The sequence below is a fragment of the Dermacentor albipictus genome, chromosome 7 (genome assembly GCF_038994185.2).
Source record: "Dermacentor albipictus isolate Rhodes 1998 colony chromosome 7, USDA_Dalb.pri_finalv2, whole genome shotgun sequence".
In the NCBI taxonomy this organism is placed as follows: Eukaryota; Metazoa; Arthropoda; class Arachnida; order Ixodida; family Ixodidae; genus Dermacentor; species Dermacentor albipictus.
Genome location: NC_091827.1, coordinates 92,211,770 through 92,225,705, shown reverse-complemented (window position 1 = coordinate 92,225,705; position 13,936 = coordinate 92,211,770). Strand labels below are relative to the sequence as shown.

General features: G+C 50.4%; 1 protein-coding gene across 2 annotated transcripts in view; it reads left to right on the top strand.

Annotated features, from left to right (window-relative positions):
- LOC139048074 (arylsulfatase B-like) overlaps window positions 1–13,936 on the top strand; it is a 105,825-nt gene that overhangs the window by 51,688 nt on the left and 40,201 nt on the right. The gene's annotated exons all lie outside the window — the stretch shown is intronic.

Here is a 13,936-nt window from a genome sequence, read left to right as displayed (position 1 = left end):
GGATGTGGTGGAGGGTAGACCCTGCGTCCAAGCCGATAGTATTGTAGCAGTGCTTGGTAAGTTAACGGTATTGTTTCCGTTTCCTCCTCTGATTTGGGTGGGTGGGACCTGTCTAGAATGTCGTGCGGGGAAGCCCGGTTGATGCTTGCGCGGGCCGCGGTGTGTGCCGCTTTATACCCCTCGAGTCCCTCCTGTCCCGGAACCCACATGATGCAGGTGTCAGGGGGAGGAGTATCGCCACGTTTCAGTAAGTTGATCGCTTTGATGGAGATCCTGCCCTTCATGTAGTTGCGTGCCGCTGTTTGAGAGTCGGTGAAGACCACTATGGCATCCTCGCTTGTATGGGTGGCGAGTGCTATAGCGGCCTCCTCAGCTGTCTCCACGCGTTTGGCGAGAATTGTCGCCAACGCCAGTGTCGTCCCCCTGTAGTCTGTGACGCTGATGGCGACGGCGTTTCGGCCCGGATACTTGGCTGGATCCACGTAGCGCGCCTGCGGGTCGTTACGGTGCTTGTGTCTGATGGCGTTTACCTTGGCGAGCCGTCTGCCTCGACGGTGTTCTGGATGCATGTTCCGAGGGATCTGAAGAACTTGTAGACATTCTCGCAGCTTCAATGTGGTCTTTTCCTTGCGTTCTCCATCGTGTTCTAGATTGGTTACGTATCCTGTGCGTCGGAGGATTGCTCGGCCTGTGGTTGTGAGCTTGAGTCTCTCGATCTGGTTGATGAGGTGCGCTTCCGCGAGTTCTTCCAAGGAGTTGTGAACTCCCACGCGAAGCAATCGGTCAGTGGAGGCGGTTGTCGGTAGTCCTAGGTCAAGCTTCGTGGCCTTTCTTATTAGAAGGTTTAGCTTTTGTTTCTTGGCTGTCTTCAGGTTGAGGTAAGGAGTTCCGTATGTAATGCGGCTGTAAAAGAGGGCTTGTACCATTTGCAAAGTGTCGTGCTCTTTTAGGCCATTGCGGCGATTGGCCACCCGTCGTATCAGATGAGTAAGCTGTGCCACGGTGTTGCGTAGCCTGGGGAGTGTGGCGGAGCCGGACCCGTCCTTGTGTATATGGACCCCGAGGACTTGAAGTGAGTCGACCGTCGGTATCGGGACTCCCTGAAGGACTTGTGGGTCCGGTGCGTCGAGGCTTGGAGGCGGCCCGGGGCACGTGCCCCGAGTACTAACAGTTCGGATTTACCTGGAGCACAGTGGAGGCCGCAAGTGTTGAGGTACCGCTCGTTGATGTTGACCGCCTCCTAAAGCGGGCCTCCTGTTCACGCGTGCTCGCGCCTCTCGTCCACAGTGTGATATCATCTGCATATAGAGCATGGAATATCCCTGGGACAGTAGAGACCTTTAGCGTGTCCGGTATTCGGGCAAGGGCGGGCGGTTTTCCGGTTTAGCGGCGGCGCCAACCTGAGCGGCCCGATTGGTGGCGCCAGCTGGTGGCGCAAAGCTCAGCCACACAAACACACAGCTAATTACTATATTCTGCTTAGCTGCTGGCGTAAATTTTCGACAGTGGCGTAATCGTGTTCACAATTACGCCACTGCCAAAAATTTGCACGGGTGGCGAAGCAGGATATGGTGAGTTACTGCAGTTTTAGCTATGCGTTTGTCTGGTTGAGCTCTACAACAGCAGGCGGCTTCACCGCTCACGTTTACGCCGCGACCATCCGGTAATCTGCCCAAACCGCTCCCGTTTACCGGAATAGCGTACAAGCTAAAAGTCTCTAGTGTCTAGGAGGCGGGGAAGTTTGAAGAGGGCCACGTTCAAGAGGAGTGGTGAGACTACCGACCCTTGTAGCGTACCCTTTTAGGTAGGTGAAATGTCTTGCTCCGGAGGTTGGCGATCCCCGCCGTGGCCGCACCGTTGGTGAGGAAAGCGCGCATGTAGGCGTATGTTTTGGCAGCGGAGCCGATATCTTCTAGGTTACGGAGAATGGCTTCATGGTTCACGTTATCAAAGGCGCCCTTTACGTCTAGCGCAAGAATGGAAGACTTGCTGTGTTTGCTCAAATGGTCAAGAATATCTTCCTTTAGCTGGAAGAGGGCGGCCTGTGTGGAGAGCATCTGGCGGAAGCCGAACATGGCGTGCGGGTAGCGATCGTTTTCCTCAAGATGTGTGGTGAGCCGCTCGTTGACCATGTGTTCAAACAGTTTCCCGGCGCAGGACGTAAGGGCGATGGGGCGGAGATTTGCGATGGAGATGGGTTTGTTTGGCTTCGGTACCATGGTTACCTCCGAGTGTTTCCAGGCTGTTGGTAGCTCGCCCTTAATCCAGCAGTCGTTATAGTACCGAAGGAGAGCCGTCAACGCCCGAGGGGGTAGCTGTCGAAGGTGCTTGTTGGTGACTCTGTCATTGCCCGGGCTTGTATTGCGTGTTAGCCTAGAGAGGGCCGCCTGCAACTCTGCCATGTGTGACAGGCCGATCTAGCTCTCCGTTCGGCACTCCTTGGTACTGCCTGGGGGTGGAAAGGTTTCTGTGTGTGTTTTTTTTAGCCAATAGCTTTCTTTAGTTCATTCGGCAGTTTTAGTGTTGCCCGATGGTTGTTTGCTGGCGGTCGAACTTCAGCTCCGATACAAAGGTGCCGCTGCAAACTCAGTCTCACGCAACCAAGTTTCGGGGCCGACTAGTGTGCATTTATTTATTTAAAGATACTTTAAGGGCCCCTAGAGGCATTGTGTAAGGGGGGAGAGTATGGTCAAAGATTATAATATACAATAATTAGAATACGTATCTAAATACACATAGTGCCTTACGTTAAGTTCTACTCGTGTTATTTCCTTAAGTGTAGCTTTGTGGCCTTTCACTACTTCGGTTTTTCATTATTTCATATTGGTAGTAATATTTATGAGCCCTGCATTGAGGCGTATCTTTTTATTAGACTTCAGAAGGCTGCTTTATCGTTTTTTTGCCTTGATTTTGTAACCCCCCCCTTACACAATGCCCCCTTAAGATCTGTAAGGTATGTTGAATAAATAAATAAATAGATCTACAAAAAATACTGTGTAAGGACTGCGCTAACATACAGTAATGTGGAGTTTCAATTCTACAATGGACAAACTGAATGCTTTTCAATGAAAGAGGTCACTGAACAATAAACTTTCACAAAGTAAAATATAATCAATAGAATTACAGAGTGAGCAGGACATTTTGGATATAACAAGACAATATTTAAGGGATAGTAGCACATTAATAATGGGAAATGCAAGAAAAAACAACACTTAGGATATGTAGAGTTAGAAAAATGCGTTGGTAGAAGACGCCGGAAATTTTCTTCGTCACTCTCATAAACGATGGCGTTAGGAAGATGGTCCCAAAGGCGAATGGCTTTTGGAGGAGCGAAGTAGTTGAATTAGTAAGTCTTTCCGTAGATGGGGACATGAAATTGAACCGATTGTACAACCATTGTGGCAGGTAATGAGGAGTTTCAAGAGGCAGAACTGATGGCGCTGTATTATAGACGTATTTATGAAATAATGACGGCAGGGCTATATCACGATGACCATGCAAGGGACATAATCAGAGGTCGTTTAGTTTTTGTTATGCTTTTGTTATAGTCATAAGAACGTGAAATAAAACGCGCAGCCCTATTCTCAATATATTCCAGTTTTTCTATAAACTATTTCTGATGGGGAGACCAGACGGACGCAGCGTATTAAAGCTGAGGTCAAACAAATGTTAGATAAGCTAGTTAACGAATGTCTTTAGTAGAATTATGTGACTTCCATACTTTGTACCCTAAGGATATCGAAGCATTGGCGGATAAGTATGCAATGTGCGTTGAGCACGTAAGGCGGTCAACGCACATTGACCACCTAAGCCTTGACCACCTAGCCAATGTTATTCATTGTTAAGTTAGGTTAACGCCAAGATAATTATATTGATTATCATGCAAAGTAGTGATGTTATTTGTGTGACAAAGAAACGTATAATTAGTAGGCTTTTGGCTGAAAAAGATAATTTTACATTTAGAAACATTAGGCTTCATTAGCCAAGTGCTACGTCAAAGAGAAATAAGTTCTAGATATTTTTGGAGGATTGTATGAACGTCGGCACACCTGAGAGAACAATAAAGAATGCAGTCCGCAAAAACGCGCACGTGTGAGGAAATGTTATTCGGTAAGTCATTAATGTATATTAGAAATAGTAATGTTCCAAGAACGCTGCCTTGTGGTATACCTGAAGTGACATGCGAAAAAGGACAGGAAAAGATTATTAACTGCTGTGAATTGCTGACGATTAGAACGGAAATTGCGAATGCATGTTAGTGTAAGAGAATATTATTTAAGAGCAGATATTTCCCAAATGAAACGGCAATGTGCTACGAGCTGAAACGCTTTTGAAAAGTATAGAAAAGCACAATCAGTTTGTGGATCCTCTTCCGTGTTAGTCAGCAAATCAGTTAATTCTAATTACGTCTCACAAGAGAAGTTCCTCTGAAATCCGTGTTGATTGCAAAAGAAGAATTTGTTGGCTTCCAGGTGGCTGTAGACATTTAATGCAATTACATGTTCTAGCATTTTGCAGCATATGGGTGATAATGATATTATACGGTAGTTTTCCAGCGCGTGTTTTTTACCTGACTTAACGATCGGTATGAACTTTGCTACCTTCCAGTCTGACGGCAGCCTCTAATATTGCTTGAAGATGAGACAGTATACTACTAGGTGCTATGATGGTGGCTTTCAGAATTTTAGAGTTAATGTCGTCGACACCACAGGATGTGGCTAGCTTGAGGTTATTTATCAGGCATGCGACACCTTTAACTGTTATTTCTATTGGTGACATGTTCTGTACATATATACATATATTACTGACATGTTATAACTCCCATACATCCGGCAGATCAGGCTGATCTTCTGTGGTGAATACAGAAAAGAAAATAGGTATTGGAGGAAGTAGAAGCACAGTGAATATCTGGAACAGGAGTGTTATTATTGTGCAAAGAAATGTTAGTGTGGTCCTCATCTGGGCTTAGAGTGCACCACAATTTTCTTGGATTAGATTTTAGAAGAGGAGGCAGGCCTTGAGTGAAGTATTTATCTTTAGCTGAATCAGGGCAAAACAGTAAATGCTTAAGCTTTCGTTGCACGTGTCCCAAGTTGCTTGGGTGAGCAAGTGCCTAGCACTTTCGTAGCGGCGCTTCTTCCTGTTTCTCAGTAAGCGTAGCGATCTGGTCAACGGTGGGTTAGATTTATCATTGGTTATCTTAATGAGAGGGACGTACTGATTAACCAAGGCAGACATCTCATTTCTGAAGAGCATCCAGTTCTCCTCCACCGACCGAGTATGAAATGAAGGCAACAGCATGTTGTAGAAAAATACATCTGATTCCGAATTCATGACGTTGTAATTGGCTTTATTATAATCATGATTTTTTAGTAGCGAAACTTGCAGAAGATGAAGGTACGTGGAGCATTACTTGCAGTGAGGAATGATCACTAAAACCATTAACAGACACAATTTGATCAACTGTCTCAGGAGCTGTTGTGAGGATTCAACCTAAGATATCGTTAGACCGTGTAGGCTGCGTAACAACCTGAAACAAGTTATCTAAGGTTAAATTGATAAATTCTGCCAAAGTATTACACGATGAAGATAATCCAGTTGATCAGAGGAAAATTGAAGTCCCCTAGCAGATAGATGGCATCAAACGGGTGAAGCTTCGTCACTGATTCTATATTGCTGCGCAAGTCATTAATAAATGAATTAGCAGAATTTGGAGTTCGGTAACACACACCTGCAAGTATTCGCGAGGATGAGAACGGCAGTGCCATCTACACCTTGTGGGGTCAACTACTCGGTAGAAAAAGAATCTGCGTCTGCTGTTCGAGCCTTGTTGCGCCAATTAGTGTACTGCGCGAGCTCAAATCACTTCACATGTACAGAGCACACAAGAGCAAAAAACCGCGAATAAATGAGTGAGAATATTCGCCATAGCATCGTGTAACTACGTAATCTGAATATACCCATCTTTATTTACAGGCCTCATTTTATAACGCACGCATTACACTGGTGAGCCTTGAGTGTTTTGGATCAATTCAGAGCAATGGGTACACCCAGATTTACAACTGACGTGCATGCGTCCTTAGTGCCAACACGCATCTGTTGTTTCAGTGTTAAGATTAAAATGAAGATTACATCGAAATAATTGACAAAAACCACACTATAATCTTCATGGATAGATGGATGGACGCGTTTTATGAGCGTCCCCTTTGGAACAGGGAGGTGGTTTGCGCCACCAAGCTCTTGCTAATACACTGCCTAATGTCCTACCCAGGGTACCAAAGAAAAAAAGAAAAGGAAAAGAAACATGATGAATTCCCATAACCAAACTTTCTGAACCCCTATTGTGAACTCTGTTCTTGCAAGCCTCCGTTTTTTATCGTTTGCCTGCTTTTCTTCCACAAATATTCCAATCGCCTCTTACTAATCTCTATTGCGGACACGTTTACTTTCCCCCTGCTCTCGCTGAACCCAAGGGCTTCAAAGAGGCATGTGGTGCCTAAATCGACCGCTGCGCAGACGTCTTCACATTCTAATGAAGCATGCTCCATCGTCTCCCTAGCTTTACCGCAGCAAGCACATGCTTCTTTCTTCTTACATCTTGCTTTATAGGTGCGTGTAATAAGGCATCCCGATCTCGCTTCGAAAAGTAATAAGCTTCCCTTTGAGTTATCATAGATTGTTTCTATCCTGATTTCGTTTTTTCCTCCTAAGTATTTACTCATGGCACGTTTCTTTTCCATTGCCGCCACCCATGAGATTATTTCAGCATATCTGACTTTCCGCGTGACGTTCTTTGTTGCTGTGTTCCCCACCCTACAGGCCGAATACTTGCTGGTAAGCTTCCTAGTTCTTTACCTCCACTGCGAGGAAGACGAAGACGACGAAGGGAGCGAGCGGACGCATCTCACCTGTTCCGTGTTTTTTCTTTGAACTGCCGGATTTTTGAGTCGCACCTTAATGAAAGTGCATCGACCAGATGCATGAAGTTGTGTGGACCACCTGGAACCCAAATTCCGAGGTAGGGGACCGCTTTTTCCGAATTTGAAGGACTTTTGTTTGCGGAGAGGAGCGTCCGCGGCTGGGCCTAACCTCGACTTCGGCCTTGGCTGGGGGAGCGGTAGGTCCAGCCCGAGCCTCGGTGAAGCCGCCAGCGGAAAATCGAACCATCGGTGATTACGCAAGTGAGCATTGACCTACGATGATTACCGCTATGCGTGTAGAAGTGGACGGCATCGAAATTTCGCCGGACCAGTGCACAAGATCGCAAGGCTGGAAAACTGCCGGTGAGAGAGTCAGGCACAACGGTATGGGCAAGATAGGCCTAAATCCCGTACTTCAAACGAGCCAAGATGGCGCCAAGGCCACGGCTGATGTCAACAGCCGGAGCAACAACCTCGGCGATGGCGCCACTGGCAGTGATACACGTCACTCAAGGGCTAAACGTATAAACAAGGGCAAATTGTTGAAGGGCGCGCGCATGCCAGACTTGCCGCGCGGCGACATAAAGATCGTGTTCCGACCGTGAGGCGGACTCCACCTGAGGGACGTGACTCGCGTTGAACTAAGTCGTGCAATTGCGGCGGCGGCACAGATCCCCGCCAATGAAGCAAGTGAAGACGTCGTGTGCCCCAACCTACAGCAAAATATCGTAGTGGTGAGCACCTCCAAGAGAGAGCACGCCGACCGATACGCTGCAGTAGGAAGGATCGACATACGCGGCACGGCGCACGAAATAAGTACCTACGAAGCAGCCCCCCACGGCACGGTGAAGGGCGTCATAAGGGGAATCCCGCTCGAGGATACGGCCCAAGAGATTCAGGATAATGTTGTGCACAAGCATAACCCAACGGCCCTACAGGCAAACCGAATCGGTAAAACCCGATCAGTCGTCATTGCTTTCGAAGGGCACAAAGTACCCAATTATGTGAGATACGGTAACCTGCTCACGGAGTGCACGTTGTATAGAAAACAAATCGACGTATGCTATGCGTGCGGAAGAGTGGGCCACAGAATGGACGTGTGCCGGGATCCTTCGAACACGATCTGTCGAGGGTGCGGAATCTCCAACCCTGCCGAAGACCACAGATGTGACCCGAAGTGTGGCCTGTGCGGAGGCAAACACCTGACCGCGGACAAGGCCTGCAAAGCCCGCTTCAAGACGCCCTACGTCGTCCGCCGGCGACGCTGGGAACGACGCCGAGCAGAGGAAGAAGACGCCGGGAGAAGAAACCAAGACAAGAGAGGTCCTGCAGGCGGACCCCGCCGTAGCGCCTCCAAACAACGGGGCCGGTCACACACGCCAGGCCGGAGCAGCAACAACAGTGGCGGCGGAAACGGCCGCCGGAGTCGCTCCCGATCGAAGACACCATCCGGGGGTGGCAATGGCGGCGGCAACCGCCGCTCGCGCTCCCGGACCAGTTCGAGATCCGGGGCCGGTTCAAGGTCCCGGAGCGAGTCAACCGGACGCCGAGGGATCGCCGAGAAAAAGGTGGGCTGGACCAACAGGTCTCCCGTCGCTCGAACCAACAACACCGAGTTCCCACCGCTCATCCCCTCCCAACCCCTTAACTCACAAGCGAATCCGCAAAAGGACAGTAGCGAAGTCATAGAACTTAAGAGGATCATAGAGCGCCAAAACGCTCAGATCCAGGAACAGAACGCCCAAATACGGGCGCTTATGCATAAGATCGAAACGCTGGCGAATAACGGACGCTCGGCAAGTGCAAGCCCTCAAAACAACAACACGGCGGCAAACAACGCCGCAGGCTTGCGCATATTGTCGCGGAGGGACCCCCCCTCGCCCCGCCTAGGGCGGGCGGCGGGAGAGGCTGGGGTTACGCACAGTGCATCAAGTAATCAAGAGGCGATGGACGCCGAAATGAGCCTCGCGAGCGGTGAGGAAGCGGTGACCGCAGAGACCGCGACCACGGCAACGACACAGATCCCGCGAGAAGGAGAGCTGACGGCCATTTTGGCTGCAATTTCCCAAATTAATGAAAGGCTAGGCAAAATGGACGCCCGACTCGAGGCTGTCGAGAGTCAGTCTCACGCGCGATCGGTGAAGCACAAGCGCATAGTGCCAAAAGTAGCCTCAATTTCGGTGAGGAACCGCTTCGCGTCCCTGAAAAAGGAGCGGTCCGAAAAAATCAAAGGCGCGATCGCGAAAAGGCGCAATCGACTCGAGACGTCCGGAAAGGATGATGCATAAGCCAAGTAAGAAGCACAAGAAGAAAACCGGGGGGGATACCACAGTAATTTACCAATGGAACTGCCGAGGGATTCGCAACAAAGAAGCGGAACTATTATTACACATTGACGGGCAAGAAAACAAGCCCGATGTAATTGCTCTACAAGAAACAAACGGGAAACCAAGACTCCCGGGGTACGTCACTTACACGGACCCCACGGAGAACGGGACGGCGGTGCTCGTCCGCAGCAACGTGGCGGCAACTCAACATGTCACGGCGCAGGGTGGGTGCGAGCACACGCTGGTCGAAATTCATGCTAGAGAAATTGGCAGCTCGGGCAATTTATTTGTAATGAGCGCGTACTGCCGTCCGTCACAACGGCAGTACGAATTTGACCGCATCGTGAGCCAGGCGAAAGGGTTGGCGGGGACCAGGCCCCTCCTGATCCTCGGCGACTTTAACGCCCCTCACACAACGTGGGGCTATAAGTTTCAGTCCAAGAGAGGAAAAGCATTGGCGAAAGCAATGGAGGATCACGAGATGGCCCTCCTGAACGAGCCGGACGTATCCACCAGAAGAGGCAACAGTGTCGCTAGGGACACCACACCAGACCTGTCGTGGCTATCGGGCACGCTAGACGTCTCGTGGAGAAGCGAAGAAGTGGACCTGGGGTCTGACCACAGTGTGATCGGTATCACGATCCGAGGCTCCCGATATCGGGCTGTACTGGGGACGGCGCGGATCACGGATTGGGACAAGATGAGAAAGTTTACCCAAGAACAAGAAGAGGTATCCGAGGAAGAAACGGGACAGGCTGACAGACAAAGGACCTACACCGATTGGGCGAGGGACCAGAAGAAGGCTCTAGATAAATTTACCCAAGAAATCGTAACGACGTCGCAGACACCGTACGTGGACGCCAGAGTGACCCACATGTGGGCGGCCCGACACTCGTTGACGCGGCGGTGGAAACGTCAGAGACACAACAGAAAGCTGGCCAAGCGCATAGCAGTCTTGAACAAACAGATCGCCGAGTACGCGGCCAAACTATGTAACGAAAATTGGCTGAAGACCTGCGACGGCCTACAGGGCAAGCTCTCGACGTGGAAGACGTGGTGTCTCTTGAGGCATCTGATCGACCCGCTGAGTAGCAAAACTGCGACCAATCGCAACCTCACCAAAGTATTGAACACGTACAAGGCAGACGGTTGCAGGCTCCTGGAAGACCTGAAGGCCAAGTACCTAAAGACAGAGAAGGGCCAGTACCCGGTGCCCGAGAGGTACGAAGGACCCGACAACGAAGAACTGGACCGGTCGTTTACCATGATGGAGCTGTGGACAGCTATAGATGACAGTAACAAGAGAAGTGCACCCGGCAGGGACGCCATAACTTACAAATTACTCGGTAGCATGAGCGGTACAGCGGCCCGCGGCCTCCTAGAGCACATTAACGAAGCCTGGGAGAGCTCGAAGTTGCCGAAGGAATGGAAGGACGCCGAGGTCCGCTTCATTCCAAAGCCCGGCAAAGCCCTCACGATAGACAACATGCGGCCCATCTCCCTCACATCCTGCGTGGGGAAGGTGATGGAGCGCATGGTCCTTCGCCGGTTGCAAAAGCACCTCGAAGAAACGGATCAGATGCCAGAAACGATGTATGGCTTCAGGCAACATCTCAGCACCCAAGACGTAATGATCCAACTTCACGAACTGGTCGTCAAGCCGGCAACGAGGCATGCGCCGCGCGGGATACTCGCCCTCGACCTGAAGGGAGCGTTTGACAACGTGTCCCACGCGAGCGTGTTGCAGAATCTAAACAAAACCCGGTGTGGCAGAAAGACATTCGGCTACATAAAAGATTTTCTGTCAAACCGAACGGCGACCATCAGGATAGGGGAGGAGAAGTCGGACCCTGTCGAGCTCGGCGATAGGGGCACCCCTCAGGGATCGGTCTTGTCGCCCCTGCTCTTCAATCTGGCCCTGCTGCCCCTGCCCGGTCTACTCAAGCAAATCGAAGGCGTGGACCACGCGTTCTACGCCGACGATATTACGCTGTGGACGGCCCGAGCCGGATCCGATGCCTGGATGGAGGAAGTCTTGCAGCGGGCGGCAACGACCGTGCACGAGTACGCAAAGTCGTGCGGACTGAGCTGCGCTCCCCAGAAATCAGAGCTGCTCATGATCCAACCGGGAAAAACCAAGAAGGAGCTGCCGCCGAACGTGATTATCACGATCGCCGGAACGACCATCAAGCCAACACAGCAGATTAGGATTCTCGGCCTACTACTTCAGAGCGACGGAAAGGCACAGGCCGCCATCACAAAGATCAAGACTACATCCGAACAGATACTTGGTATGATTCGGAGGGTATCAAACAGAAACCGAGGCCTTAAAGAGGACGATGCCATGCGCCTGGTACGCGCGTTCGTCGTGTCGCGGGTTACCTACTCCGCCCCGTATCTCCAGCTGACGAAGGCGAATAGGGACACCCTAAACACGATGCTTCGTAAGGCAACGAAACAAGCACTGGGCATACCCATATACTCATCCACGCAAAAACTGCTAGACATGGGGGCCCACAACACGGTGGAGGAGCTCATCGAAGCCCACCTCTCTAATCAGAGAATCCGGCTCAGTCACACGGAACACGGACGAGCCGTCCTACGCAAGATAGGATGGCAGATCGAGCCAGTACCCATCAAGACGGCCCTTCCAGAAGACTGGAAAATGATAATTCAGACGAAACCCCTTCCCCGGAACATGACGCCGGGCAAGGACGATGAGAGGCGCACCGCGCGAGCCAAAGCCCTAGCCCGTAAGCTGGAAGAGAACCCCAGGGTCCTCTACGCGGACGCCTCGCTCCGAAAACACAGTGACCGTGCAGCCGTGGTGGTTACTTCAAAGGAGAGGCTGATCGTCAGCGCGTCCCTGAAGACAACAGACCCCGCAGTTGCCGAAGAAGCGGCCGTAGCCCTCGCACTCGCACAGCCGAGCGTGGGCACCGTAGTCACCGACTCAAAGACAGCCTACAGAAGCTTCCGCAGGGGGGTAATCTCCTCCGTGACCCGAGCCATTCTAGCCAAGCACAAGCCTCCGGGAAGAGCCATAGAGCTCATGTGGGTCCCGGCTCACTCGCAGGTAGCAGGCAACATCATCGCCGACTACCATGCCCGAGAAATGTCAATCCGGGCCGAGCACGAGCCGGAAGAGCTACCGCACCCGGTTACCAGCTTTCGCGACATTACCCGGATGTACCGAGAAGAAAGGTGCAGGCTGCCAGAACCGCACCCCAAACTCACCAGGCAACAACAGACGATCCTGCGTCGAGCGCAGGCGGGATCGCTTGCGCATCCCGTACTGATGAACCGCATGTACCCTGCGGAATACGATATGCTCTGTCCCTTTTGCAGAAGAGAAAAGGGCACCCTGCCGCACGTCTTGGCAGAGTGCACAGAACTCAAGACCCCCCCTCCTCCCCTTCCCACCAACACCCCCAATCCCCAACCCCTTGAGCGATGGGAGACCTTGTTATCCAGCCCCGCCCTACCGATTCAGCTCGCACTGACGGACAGGGGCCAGGAGCTGCTGGAAACATATGGGTCCCGTAACTAGGGAACCACCCCGTCTGGTGCCTGCGTGCACCACCGATTTATTTCGGGCCCAGTGAATGTTGCTTCATCATCATCATCATCCACTGCGAATCAATGTTTTTCCTGCACAGATACCTCAACATTCTCCCAGCCCATTTACTTTCTCCCATATTCCTCAGCCGTTCATCATACTCAATTTTACTGCGAGCTTCCGTCACTTCAAAACTAGTCCAGCCCATATCACACTGCACAGCTTCATTTGTAGTCTTCCCGGGAGTGCCCAATGCGAGGCGTCCCACTGACCTTTGGTTCCCATCGAGTCCTGATTGTACCCCTGATTTAAAGCAAGCAAACGCATTTCCAAAAGTAAGCCCTGGAACCAATACACCTTTCCATATACCCGGAGCACCTCGTACCTATCGTATCCCCATAGCGCTCTGTGCTCTATTATGGCTGCATTTCTCTTCCCCTCTACTGTTATTGTTTTTTCCTGTGTTTCCATATATCTATTGCCTTCGTTTATCCATATACCAAGGTATTTATATTTCCTGGCCCTGTATTGCCACTGTCTGTTGACTGTTTTTATTGAATACCATAACACCTGGTTTTCTAAGACTAAATTTCAAACCTAAATTCTTGCCTTCCTGTCCACAGGTATTAGCCAGACGTTGCAAATCACTTTGCTTGTTAACTAGCAACACAATGTCATCCGCATAAAATAAACCTGGAAGCTGGTGCTCTACTACTATACCCGTCTGTTTGTATCAGAGATTAAACCCGATATTACTTCCTTATAGCGCCCTCTCCATCCTCACCATGTACATATCATAAACAACAGTGGGAATATAGGGCACCCCTGCCTCAGTCCCTTGTTGACATCAACTTTCTCCTGGCTCCTCATCCCTTCCCATTCAACACAAACGGTATTTTCTAGGTAAATCTCTATCAAAAGCTGTAGACTATCATCACCTAAGCCTTCTTCATCCAGAATATCCCACAAAATATTGCGGTCTACGTTCTCACACCCTCCTGTAATGTCTAAAAAGGTCGCATATAACGTTCTGCTTTCTACTCCTAATATTTAAATACACTGAGTTAGAACAAATAAGAACAAACGCCTACCTATTCTGAAGTCATTCTGAAGTTCTCCTAAAATGCCAT